We start from the raw sequence: 13,380 nt of genomic DNA, 5'->3' as shown, positions 1-13,380 counted from the left end.
CAACACTTACTGAAAAAAATGCATTAAATGGAGGAGAGAGGGTCTAGAAAAAGAAACTTCGTAGACTTCTAAGGTTCTATTTTAAACAGGCCCCATAAAAAAGGTCCAACACAATCTTGAACAACTCTAAATACATTAAAGGCTGTATCTTGAGATCACAGTGTTGTTCACATAATCACAGAACATTCTGATTTGAGAAAGACCCACAAGGATGGTCAAGTCCAGCTCTTAAGTGACAGGTGCATATAGAGATTGAACCTGCAACTCTGGTGTTATTAGCACCATGCTCTAACCGATATAGTATTTATAACTTCACAGAACATCTAAAGACAAGTTATCAGGCCACCTTAGTTTAAGACAATTATATGGAGTGGAGATGTCAAAATGAGCTACCTCCCCTTAGTTTTAACCACTTGTGTTTCACCAATAAGGAGACATGAATGGAAGAAGATATAAGTGAAAAAATAACAGTTTACTAGAAAACAAACAACCACCAAGATAACAGCAATAACCACTAGATACAAAGGTGCTGAAACCCTTGGACTCCCCAGGAACAAAGAAAACCAGATGCTAGGTATCTTGGTTTAAGACAATTTAAGGGAGACACTCTAACATGAGTCACCTCCTCTTGGTTTTAACCAATCCCTTGCCACCCATAAAGAGAAATTAATACAAGTCGATGTAAGTGAAAAAATAAGTTTACTGACAAGCTAAACAGAAACAGGCAAAAAAATACCCCAGTGAATAATTATTAGATACAAAATTGCTAAGTCTGCCTAACTTCCCTAGGAACAAAGAGAAACTTAAAATGGCAGTGACACCTCCCACCAAGATGGCTGCTCTGCAGCCAAGCATGTGGCTCAAAAACAGTGGGAAAATGGCAAGCTTAATCCTTATCTCTCCAGCAGTGGAAATTCCATCAAAGGCAGCTGGCATACTCCAGCAGCTGGTACTCAGTCATAGGCTAGAACTCATGAAGAGACTTTGCCATCCTCTTGGCAGGCAGGAGACAGGAAAGCAGGGCTGGAGCAACCTTCTCTTCTTGCCTCAGCTGGGCACTGTTTGTGGGCCACTATGTCAGCTGTTACTTTAGATTACATTCAGACATGTGCAAGGGCCTGTCTTTTCAGAGTCAGCTTGCATCAAAATGCTCTGGTTTTGTGTTTTACCATAGTCTGCCATCTTTCTCGACTCATTACACCAGCTTTGCAAACTAATTGTGAAAGCTGTACTAGACAATTGTTTAATTGCTTTTGATAGGTGCCGCTTATCCTGGCTAGATGGTGAGAGGGAAGGCGGCAAATCCCTCCTGTTGAGCCCTGTTGAATCCCAGCTACCAGTGACGGCGCAGTATAAACAAAGAGCAGCACCATAACTCCCAGGGTAACTTTATTTGACAGTAAAACTTCCCCTCTTCAGCATCCCAGGACCCCGATCTGGGGGCACACAGTAGCTTATATACAGAGGCAGGTCTCAAGGGGAGGATACAATATTTAACAAATCAGGAGAATTGGGAGTGAAAAACAAGGTGGGGAATGCAATGTATAAACCAATAAAGAATTTCAATGGAGGAGAACATTTTCAGTGAGCTAATAAAGTGGAGAAATACAAAACTGACAGGAAAATTTGTCAAAGGAAAGCAGGTTGGGGAAGAAACTGGCATTTAATGAAAGGAGAGCTAAATAGATTCTGGGAAAAGGGCAGGGGGAAAAAGGAACAACATAAGGAAACTACAAAATTACAAATCAAACAGTAAACATACTAATTAAACAAAAAACACACCACAACACATAGGTGCATTTATCATTTAAAAAAACAGAAATTCCTTTATACCTGAATAACATCATCATAAATTTCATCATATTGACCTTCTCAGGTATTTTCAAGTGGATGTGTAAAAAAAAAATAGCAAAGAATGTTGCAGCTATTTTTAGGTACATAGGGTCTCTTAAACCGTCATAATTGCCTTTTTGTCAGCTCCTTACCCATATCATCATTATCACACAACCTTCCTCTTCAGTTAATTGTTGTTGAGCTTTTTTTTAAAAAAACTTGGCAATTTTCATTCACACTCCTGAAAAGTAAGGCATATCCCCACAAACAAGAGTGCAACAAATTGTATTGCATTGACCAATTAATTAGTGTTTCATCTCTTGTAGCCTTTAAAATGTCTGTATTGATTTTGCACTTTTTCCCATTAAAATTACAGAATGGAAGATCAGATTACGTGGATATTTTCTTTCCTGGGAGACAGAGATCCATTGTGAAAGGCATTGGACTGCCACAAGCAGCTTCACGTTCAGAGCCCACCCACATAATCTGTCCATTGCCCAGCCAAATGGTTGGATCTGCCGGCAGTGACTGGAGCTGGACTCAAGCAGGCTACAAATGGGGGAACACATCTCTCAGACTCCAGCCTTCATGTTTTGCTGCCATATGAAGCTCATGATCAGGTTTTTTGAATTTAGATTGCAGAAAACCTTCTCCTTGTTTGGTGTGTGTGTGTGAGCTGTCCTCATTCTTTAATTTCCTACTGTTCAGGAAACAAGACCTGCTTGGCCTGTATTCCTGCTGCATCTTTCTGTAGCTGTGTGACTCCTTTGCTAGACTGAAAAGTGAAGAATTAATCAGCCTACACAGAATAGAATAGAACAGAAAATAGAATAGTTTGCGTGGATGTATGATGACAATCGAGTCCCACTGCCTGACCACTTCAGGGCTGACCAAATGTTAAAGGATATTATTATGTCCAAAGGCGTGACAGGCATGGGGCATTGCCTACTTCTCCAGGAAGCCTGTTCCAGTATTCATTGTAACTATGCTGTCATCTGCTATCAATCTTGAATGAAGTTTGGAATTTCACATGCACAAAATGTGAACATGCACTACATTTAATCTACATTCTCCAGTAGATGAAACATCCCTTGTCATATATATGTAAGTTCCTAACAGCTTTTTATATTTATACATATCTTATCTGTCTCCTATTGTAACTTGAAAAGCAGGGGCAAATTCCAATTTATTCTGCCTTAAAAGGAAGATAAATTTAAAAGAACAAATCCCAAAATTTTTTCATCATTTTGATTTTTGAAAACTATCTTCAAAAGCCACAAATAGAGGTTTGTAGTAATATTCTTTGGAATAATCTTTGCATACTTATATTAAGTGCTAGGCAAATATATCTGGCAGTAAATAAATTTTAAGCAGCAATGTATCACATGTTACTGAGCTACATCCAGATGTAATTTTTGGATGGGAATTCAGAAAGCTCACAGACTTTTTATTGAAATTGACTTAAAACCCTGTTAGGTTTTAGTGAAAGGTAACTGTAGGTTTTTTTTGTTTTGTTTTGTTTTGTTTTGTTTTGTTTTTTAATTCTACATTACAAGAGATAGGATGGGCCTAGGATCCAGTCCCTGCTTTTTCTATATTGTAGATTTTTATGCTAAAAAAGAACTGGTTAAGACTAAAATGCAAGTCTTTCCCTTATATCTGTGTTCAAAAACCAGTACACTCCTTCAAGAAGCTGTTAGTAGTACTCTTTGGAAGTTGAAATGGCTTCCGTAAGAGGGACTGTGTAGTTAGTGCCTGCAGAATCACCTTCTCTTTAAGAGCACCAAGTGAGAGATAGATGGTAAAATCATCTAACCATAGAAGGACGCAGTCTGAAGATTAGTTTTGATATGTACCAACATATGTTGACATATGCCACTCCTTGAAGCTAACTCTAATGTGTGTGGACTGGGAAGGAGGATAATTTATTAAACGCACATTTAGCATTTATTTTTGTTGAACTTGACAGCTTACTGTACAGTATAATCTCAAATATGTTTAGTATTTTCAGGTTTATTTATCCTCACATATTATGGAGGAGGTCTTTTTGTATTACCACTTAGCAAAAGTTCTGTTACTTGGTGTTACTGCAAAGAAGTGAGGTATCTTGATGATATGTGTAGGATCAGTGCATCTATTCACTAATACTGTGTTGTCAGTGTAAACTTTAGAATAAAATCAGAACCTTAATTAAAATAGTATAAAATATATGTTATCAATTAGAATGGGATACAAAAATTCAGGTTTAATCCTGAGCATCCCAAACAAAGCTTGTTACATATCACTTGCTTATATTTACAACCAGAAGACAGCAACAGCTTTGCAAAAGCAGAGGACTAGTGTGAGAGTCTACTGATGTATCATCTGAATCTGAGGTCATTGCTAGTGTACTTACATCAGCTTCCTTACTTCCACAAGGCAAAACAAAAGAGATTATTAAAAGATATTTTCTACTCACCTGGCAAGGGAAGCAGATGCTTGTGTGGAGGGGAATAAAATAGCCTGCAGCAACAGTTTACCTGCTTGAAATTGCCGTTTGCTGCTGGTTCAGAAAATGCTACCTTGGGTGGAACAGCTAGTTATGGAGCTGAGTCTCTTGAGATATCCTCAGATATGTCCTCATGGGAGTCTGATGATCAACTGGAAAGGCAGTGGAAGAGATAGACGTGGAAGTTGAACCCCTTGATTAATAAGAAGTTAAAAGCATATTGACAGGCTCAATTAATTTGCAGTCAGACTTGGAATCACAAGACAAATCACAAGCTGGAACAGAAACACAGAAAGTCATCAAAACAGAAAGGACATAGTAAGACTCCAAAAGCACACAGGGTTTTTTTACCTTTTTACCTATGCAAGTTTGAGTGTCTAACAACCCCTTCAAGTTGAGACAGGTTTAGAATAAAATACATTCCAAAACAAAACTGTGTGAGAGTCAATGGTTTCTGTTGGCAAACCAAGTTAAAACCTTGGAGTGTGGTTAACTTCATCTTTTTGACAAAAATATCTCTATATGTATATATACCTCAAAATACCTCTAAATGTAGAATCAGTCAATTAAAATACTAGTACTATTAGTTTACTAATAATTAGTGTACCAATTGCTAATATTAAGACAAAAAATTAGCACATCAGGATTATAGAGGTATAGTAGTATTTATATACCACAACCAAACCCAGAGCAGTTTAAACTAATATGGAAATGGCTGGAATGCTTTCATGCCTCTTCTGGAAATTTAAAAGTTTTTATTAGATCCTTTCTGTTAAAGTATTATGATTGGCTTTATGCAATGGACTGTTAGAGTATCGTCATGAAAACATGAATAGGCTATGCTGCTGTTGTGTGATTTCATTATAAAATCTATGCAGGCTTTGTGCAGTGAATACATTGAGTGATTTAAGATAGTTTTAGTACTGGATTGGATGGGATATTTCTGATACCATTTTTTTGCCATTGCTTGTTAAAAGTACAGAGATAAAAAATAAAAAATACAAAATTACTGTATATTTAATAAGAAACATACAGTAATTAATTCTCTAGTTTTATAGTTTAATCATAGCTAAACAGAAAAGCAGACATTCTTTTTAATTCTTTCCCATGCCTGCTTTCTCTGAAAGCATGAAGCCCAACACCAATTAGTTTAGCATGATGTTTGTAGAGGATTGCCCTCCCTGCAGCATTCCAGGATGCCATGCTCCCAGGCTCTAGCACAAGCACAGCATTAATTGAGTTGCTCCTGTGCTCCAAGATAACACTGCAGCTGTGGACAAGACACCTCTTCATCCAAATCCTCTCTGCTTCTCTGCATCATCCATCCATCCATCCAGGCTGTCAATTAGTAGAATCCCCTGCATATTGCTCTTACTGGTGGAGGAAGTTATGACTCTCAGCATCTCAGCTGATATAACATACCTACCACAGAATACCACCATTTTGGTCAGCCACTTTATTAAATAAAAAGAACAAAAATACACAAACAAACCTGCATTAGCTGGAACAGCTGAAATAGTAAATCATCACAGGTAGGGTCTTGGTGAGTAACTAGGGCCTTCCCCCTAAAATTTTGCCAGTAGTTCTTGCAAAAAATAATTGAGAGATTGTTATTGGATGCAACATCTTTTGCTGAGACAGGTAAATGTCTGGATGATGTTCTTTGTTCATTTAGCTAGGCTTTTGATGAATTATCCTGCTCCTCTCTACGGTGTTTTAAAACAGCCTGTTAAGTAAGCTTGTGTCCAGCTAAGGGGTCACCTGGTCACTGCACTGTAAATATGACAGGGAGTCAAAGCATCCCATTTTGAATTCCTCCTGGCTGGCTAGTGAAATAAAGAGAAATAAAATGATGAGCTTTATGTTTGTAGAAAGCTTGCTGGCAGAGGTTCTTACTAAGGGTGAGGAGATGGTCACAACTGGGTTTAGGCCCCTGCCTATACATCTCTGCCTGGGCTAAAAAAAATCAAAAACCAAAAACCAAAAACCAAAAACCAAACCAACCAAACAAAAAACCTAAACAAGCAAAAAAACCCACAAAAAACTGTAACAAAACAAAATAAAATGCAACAAACAAACAAAACTAGTAGGTGCTAAAAAATATACAAATGCCATTTAAGTAGATACAGAATGCTTTTGGCTGACTGAAAACATCCTTATCATGCCCCATAATTTATACAGATTATCTCTGTTATGCTGTTATGTAACTCTTGCTGGGTTATCACTATAATATTTTACCTATAATCATTACACTGTGATGAATAATTGTATTTAAACTATTGCATTTCAGCTAGGAAAGAGATTAATTTTGCACTAGTTTTTTAACTTAAAAAATTATGGAATTAAAGTGAGGAGTTCTATGCAACCATCCATTGTGGATCAACATAAATATGGTAAGTCAGCTAAATCTATGAAAAATCATATTGTAAAAATGTTACTGTAATCCAGATTTTTTTTAAACACAGAAAATATATTTTAGCACTGTACTTGAGTACCAATAAAAATAATTTGCTGTGAAAATATTTTGCTTGTTGCATTCCTCAAGCAATATACACAAAAATTGTTCAGTATCTGTGTATGAGAAGAGTTGCACTTGCCTTTACTGGCACTGGTAAAATGGGCCTGGGTTGGCTTGGCTGAAATCTAGCATGAGGAATACCCCAGCACTGTTTCAGAGAATTAATTTGTCAATGAGACATTGTCTTTCACACATTCACATTATTTTTCTCCTTATAAAGAAGAAAAAGGAGAGGAAGCAAGGGAATCACTATTACACACGAGAGTTTATCAACCTGCATGAGCTATGCTCCTGTTAGAGGTAGACTAAAATGTAAAGGTACCTTTCTTGTTCTGTCTTTGCAATGTGAGTGTTTTCTATGAGCCTGCTGTTTTGTAGCTGATTCAATTCTACTACATAGCCCTAACATTACTTTATTGCATTGCTAAAATATTTTTGTAAGATAAAATATCTAATTTAGAATAGTGTATTCTTTTGCTCTGAGAGTACATGAGAAGGCAGAACTTTCAGATTAAGTGGGAAGAGTTAGAATACTGAAGTGAATTAAAAACACATGCATCAGGAAATGCATAGTTGAAATTAACTGAGTTTCCCCTCTTTTCCCTTCCCTCCTTCTCTCATCTTGGTTCCTGTGAACATAACTTGATCTTTGAAATATCAATTGCATTTCCCCAGCATTGTGCTGCTTCACACAGAGACAATAGTTACTTGCATGTTCATGAGATACCCATGGAAAAGAGCCAAAAAAGGATGTTTTTCCTATAATGTCTGGAGTTCATGTCTCCTGTGCAGCCTGTCATAAAGGGAATATGACTTGGGCATAGTCTCACATCTGCTTCAGAGACTTGACCCACAGTCAGCCTGCTGCAGACCACTTTTTTATTGACCACTGCTTTCTAATCTTTGTTCTGCTTCCTATCTGCTTGGCTATCAGATCACAGGTCTCTTCCCATAGCCACGCAAATGTCCAAAAGTATCCGTATGGGCAGATTAGGCCAGAGAAGAATAATAAGGGATTGTATATTTTATTGTGAAAGCAGACTTTTCAGTTCACACACAAATTAGAAAGTAAAGACATTTTTAAAGGCAGGGGTGTGTCTGTGGGAAGATAGGAGAGAATGAAGACAGACATGTTGTCACATAATGTCATAGAGTTTCCAGCCTGCTTCAAGAGTTGTTTAAAGAATTCAGTGTCATGAGACAAGGCACAAAAGTGCAGAGACATGCTGTGCTGGGCATTCACAACTGAATATCTGTAAGCATTGTACACACCAGGAGTACGCACAGTAATGGCAATAACTTAGTGTTAATTCAAAGGTAGAAGCACCATTTTGACTGGTTCACATTACCATGTATAGATACTCCCCAGCTGCAAATTTTGTAATGCAGATCAGGCTTGGGGATGGTGGGACGAATACAATAATACAGAGAAAAGAATCACAAATTTCATTACCAGGTAGTCTCAATATATAGCTTCAAAACCTCCCTTTGCTTCAGTCCCCATGATGGAGAAGCCAAGGTTACTTTGACATGGTGTCAAAATGAAGGGTTATGTGAAATACAGTGCAGTGTGCTGAGGTCATAACAGACATTTCTGTTTTAATTTACTCTGCCAGTATGACCTGAAAGTAATCAAACAACATGAAAAACCAAAGAAAATTGTGGGGAGAAAATGATAAAAGAAAGCAGAAAATTACTCACCTCTAAAAATAAATACAAGTATCTGATATGACTCTTTAGCAATGGGCTATTTGAAAAATAGCCAGAGGGACACAGATGTGTCTGTGATACACTGATATCAGCACTCTTTTGCTCAAAAGCAAAAGCAACTTAGCTCTAAAATTTATATTTGCACACCATTTATCATAACACACTACTCTCCTCCATTAAATAGGCTATGGGGTAGAGTTCCACTCATTTAAACCTTCATGTAATTTCTTCTTTTTGGAATGACAAACACCATTCTTACTTACTGGTTTTATTAACATGGTTCTTTGGGGTCTCTGCCAGAGAACTTTTCTGTTTAAGGTGCTGTATAAATACATCATAGCAGGTCCGTGCTGCTTCTCAGAGGAGTAATGACTACAGCTCTGCCCTGCTATTTCTCTCTTCCCTTGCCCTGATGATGTAGACTGTGTTTCCAAAAAAATCTTCTGCAAAATAAAAGATGTTATTTCAAGTATTCAGTCATGTTGAAAACATTATTTTATGCAGTCAGCTGTGAAATACACACATACTTGATTTCAAGCTTGCAAGTCGTATTGATACATTATGCATCTTCCAAGCATATAGTTTGTATTAATTGCTAGCTATTTATAAATTTGGGAGAGGACAAAAACAGGATGAAAAAATATTAAAGATTCTTTAAAGAGAATAGGTAAAAAGTTTTTCAGGTAGAAAAATTATTCCTCTTGAAAGTGTTATAATTCAGACTGGTTTGCAAGAATAGCACACTCTCAGAACAAGATGCAGATTGTTGTAAGCAATTTTTGTTATTTTTTGAACAGGTTGGTTTAATTAAAGGGAAAAACATTTTTCATTATCAGAAAAATAAAGTATATGGTGTAGCTCAGTCATTAAAAGGCTGGTTTTGTCCCCGTTTTCTTGGGGTAAGATTCAGTACAGATTCCTGACATGGAAACTAATATTTACCAAATAGTGAAATGTCATCTTTATTACATTTTGGAAATAACTCTTATAGGAGGTCATTCATAGAACAAAATATTCTCAGATGTGCCATTAGGTGGAAGGAAATTACAGTATCTACATGTATTACATGTATTTTAAGGGGTCCACGTCCCTACCTTAACTCTTAGATCACTTTCACTATATATATATAGTTTTACATTTTAATACCCACTTCATTGTATTTGTACTAGTTTTATTTTAATGATAACAATAGCTGGTAAAATATGTAGCTCATGAAAATAAGAAAAGTAAAGTTTCAGAGTTCAACATCAGTCTAAAGTGTTTTGCCTTTGGTTCATCTGCCTTCCTATCCTTGCTTTCCCCTTTACAACTTCTGAAAACACAAAACAGATGAAACACAAGCCCTGTGTTGAAACAGATGGAACTGCCAGGCTTCCTGGGTGCCTTCAATTCATCAGATGTGACAAGTTCAACCAAGCACAGGAACCTTGACATTAAAAATGTGTCACTCACTATTTTTAGTGAAATGTGACAGAAGCTGGGCTAATTAATTATTATGCTCTTCAGTCATTTTGTATGCAAACATATTGAATTTCTACATACTTCCAGCAGAGACTAAGCTACACAGTTTCTTCTAGTGGCTCATAAGAACAGTCATTGAAGGAGCTGAGCCTGCTAGCAAGCTCTTTAATAATTAACAGATCCCAGACGCAGAGCCTTTTTTTCTCCTGATTCTGTCTGCTGTGAACAGCATTGACAGCTTCTCAAGTTGCTTTGGCTCCAGCAAAAAGAATGCTCTTGTCATGGTTTGATATTGGCCAAATGCCAGGCACCAACAAAAGGTGTTCACTCACCCTGTTCTGCCACAGTTGGGCAGAAGAGAGAGAAAAATTAAAAAATATAATGAAGGGCTCATGAGTTGAGATAAGGACTGTGAGAAAAACACTCTAAGGGTGAAATAGGTTCAAATTTAAAAGTACAAAGTGAATTTATTATTAACAGAGTAAGAGGAGGATAATGAGAAGTAAAATAACCCTCTAAGACACCTTTTTTACCACCCAACCCCTCTGTCTTTCCTACTGGCAGCACAGAGAGACAGTGCATGGGGGTTTTGGTCAGTTTGTCGCTCAAGGTCTTTCTCCGTTCGCTCAGGGAGAGGAGTCTTTGCTCTGCTCTGCTGTGGGGTCCCTCCCACAGGCAAATAATCTTTCCAAAACTGGCATGGGTCACTCATCCATGGGGTGCAGTCTTCTAAGGACAGGCTGCTCTATTTTGGAAGCAAAGACCTTTTATCTCTATCCCTGGAAGGAAGGGCCCTCTCTCTCTATTTGGGTCTCTCACTGGATCACAGCTTTCTCTAGCATCCATCTGCTCCAATGTAAGCACTTTTCCCACAGGCTGCAAGAGGTTCTATGCATCCCCCATGGATTTCATGGATTACAGGGGGACAGTTTGTTTCATCATAGTCCTCACTATGGCTCGCAGAGGAATCTCAGCTCTGGCACTTGGAGCACCTCCTCCCCACTTTTTTTCCACTGACATTTATGCTGCCATGTTGTTTTTTCTCGCATGTCCTCACCTCCTCCTCTTCTCTGACTAGAAGAAAAACTGCTGTTTGTAGGTACCATTGCCAACAAATTCCACCAATTCAAAGATTCCTACAGGATCCCTCAGCACTGAGAGGTTGATCTTGTCTAGGTTCTGCACTGGAGAGTCGCTCGCCTAATTTTTGCTTCCAGCTGCCACAGCACTGGAGCTATTTAAGGCCTCTCTTCATGTGGGGCACTGGGAAGGAGAAACTGCTGCCACCATCCCTGCCCTTCTGCCCACAGTGCTGCTGGTTAGGGGCAGCCAGGCAGGCAAGGCTTGCTGCAGGCTGTGGGCTGTAGGCTGTGCTAAGATGGTGGCAGCCATGGCGGTGCATCACCACAGGCCATGCCAGGATGCTCCCCAGTGGCAGCACCTCACCACCGCTAGAAAAAACTACCTGTGCTGGTTTGATTTTCTTCTTAAATATGTCATCACAGAAGTGTTACCAATCTCTGTAACTGGCCCAGCAGCATGTTCGGAGCATGTTCAGAGCCATTAGAGATTGGGTCTGCCAGACATGGTGGAAGCATCAAGCAGCTTCTCACAGAAGCTACTTCTGTGGCCCTCCCCTGCTACCAAAAACCAGACTGTGCCAAATCAACACAGCTCTGTACTCAAGTTGGACTGAGGAGAAAGATAGATTATGTCAGCTGTGCCCCATCTCAATCTAAGTGAAAAAAGCCATGAAATAGTTGGGGGGGGAAGTCAAGAAGCAAACGTCTGGGGAGATAGCTGAACTATTAGGGTATTTTTAACGTTTTGGCATGTGGAGGCTCTATGATGTTAATCACTGTCCTGGTATTTTCTCTAGTGGAAATGCAGGAAGATGCGCATGTAGGGATACCATTATAACTTTCCACCTCTTTGAAGGGTATGCCATTATGTTTTTAAAATTGAGAATTTAATCTATATTCCAATTTCTCACTAAGATAAGTTTTCTGGCATACCAATCGCATGATAGCTCTTAGATAGTGCTGAAGAAATTACTAGTTTTGCTATCCCACAGCAGCTAAGTATGTGACCTGGAATTCAAATTTAAGCCTTTTGTTTTGTAGATTTTTGTCTTTAGTTATCTCAACAGGGATATAATAGCTATGTTTTTGTCTCTTCTTCCTGCCCCACCAGTCCTCTGCTGAATTATTGAATGTATCAATACATGTTTACTGAGATCAACTGATCCTAAATTCCAGATACTGAAAATTAATTTCCATCTTTTAAAGGAAAGGATCAAACAAAACAAGAATACCTATTAACTTAGGGCCTAGGACTTCCAAAACTTATGCCTCATGGGTCCTACGTAATAATCAAAGATGTGGAAAGAAAAGAAAGGTGTTTAAATGATTTACCATTTGTACCACCTAGGCACAGATTCCACTGTCTACTATGGCATTTACAAGAGTGATACTAATGAAAAAGAGAGAAAAGACAAGTTGAATTTACATTCTGAACGTATTTCATAAAAATCAACTCTTATATTCCACTTTGTTGTGTTGCTGTGACATGTTAAGGGAATAGGTGCAACAAACTTCAAGTTGTGTATACTTCATTGTTTCAAATTAAAGTACAAGACCAGCTTACATCCAAAAGCAGGTTAGCATTTCAATTTTTTTTTTTCCTCTGGATTCCTTAGAACACATGCTCAAATCTGCAAATGTCAGCCTTATTTTGCCCTTTAAGTAAGGATGTGCAAAGCTTTTGGAATGTAAGTCCTTCAGTCAGTATTTCCCTTGTTTATATTTATTTTATTTATATTTGAGTTTCTCAATAGACTTGCTCACATCAAAAAGATAAAGCTTTGGCCTTTGGAATCATAGTGACCTGGAGTTAATTTGGCAATATTTATAATATTATAAAACAATACTGATAATATATTATTACAATACATTATCAATAAATATTATCTATATGATGTCAATATTGATATATTGACTGGAATTAAGTTGTAACTCAGAAAAGTCCATAGAATAAAATAAAACAATGTTACTCTATATTGCAAGATACTTGATCTTAAAAAGATGAAAAATTTCTGAGTAAGAATTGACTTGCTCATTGCACCTGACTTCAGAAGCTCTTTGGAGCTCTGGAGAGCCCTGCCACCTCACTGTTGCATCAGTCACCCAGGGTATCTGCCCAGGGTCACGTCTGGCTGGCTCTTCTCCTGCCAGGATGATGATGACAACATTCAAACCTTTCCCTTGGCACTCTACTACCACCGTTGTCACCTCTGTTTTGACAGCTGAATAGTGATGATAGGATGTGTACTCAGTGTACCTTGTCACAAAGAAAACATCCTGCTTTGTCA

The sequence above is a fragment of the Passer domesticus genome, chromosome 1, assembly GCF_036417665.1.
Source record: "Passer domesticus isolate bPasDom1 chromosome 1, bPasDom1.hap1, whole genome shotgun sequence".
NCBI lineage: Eukaryota > Metazoa > Chordata > Aves > Passeriformes > Passeridae > Passer > Passer domesticus.
The sequence above is the reverse complement of the archived record's forward strand: the minus strand, read 5'-3'. Positions refer to the sequence as shown.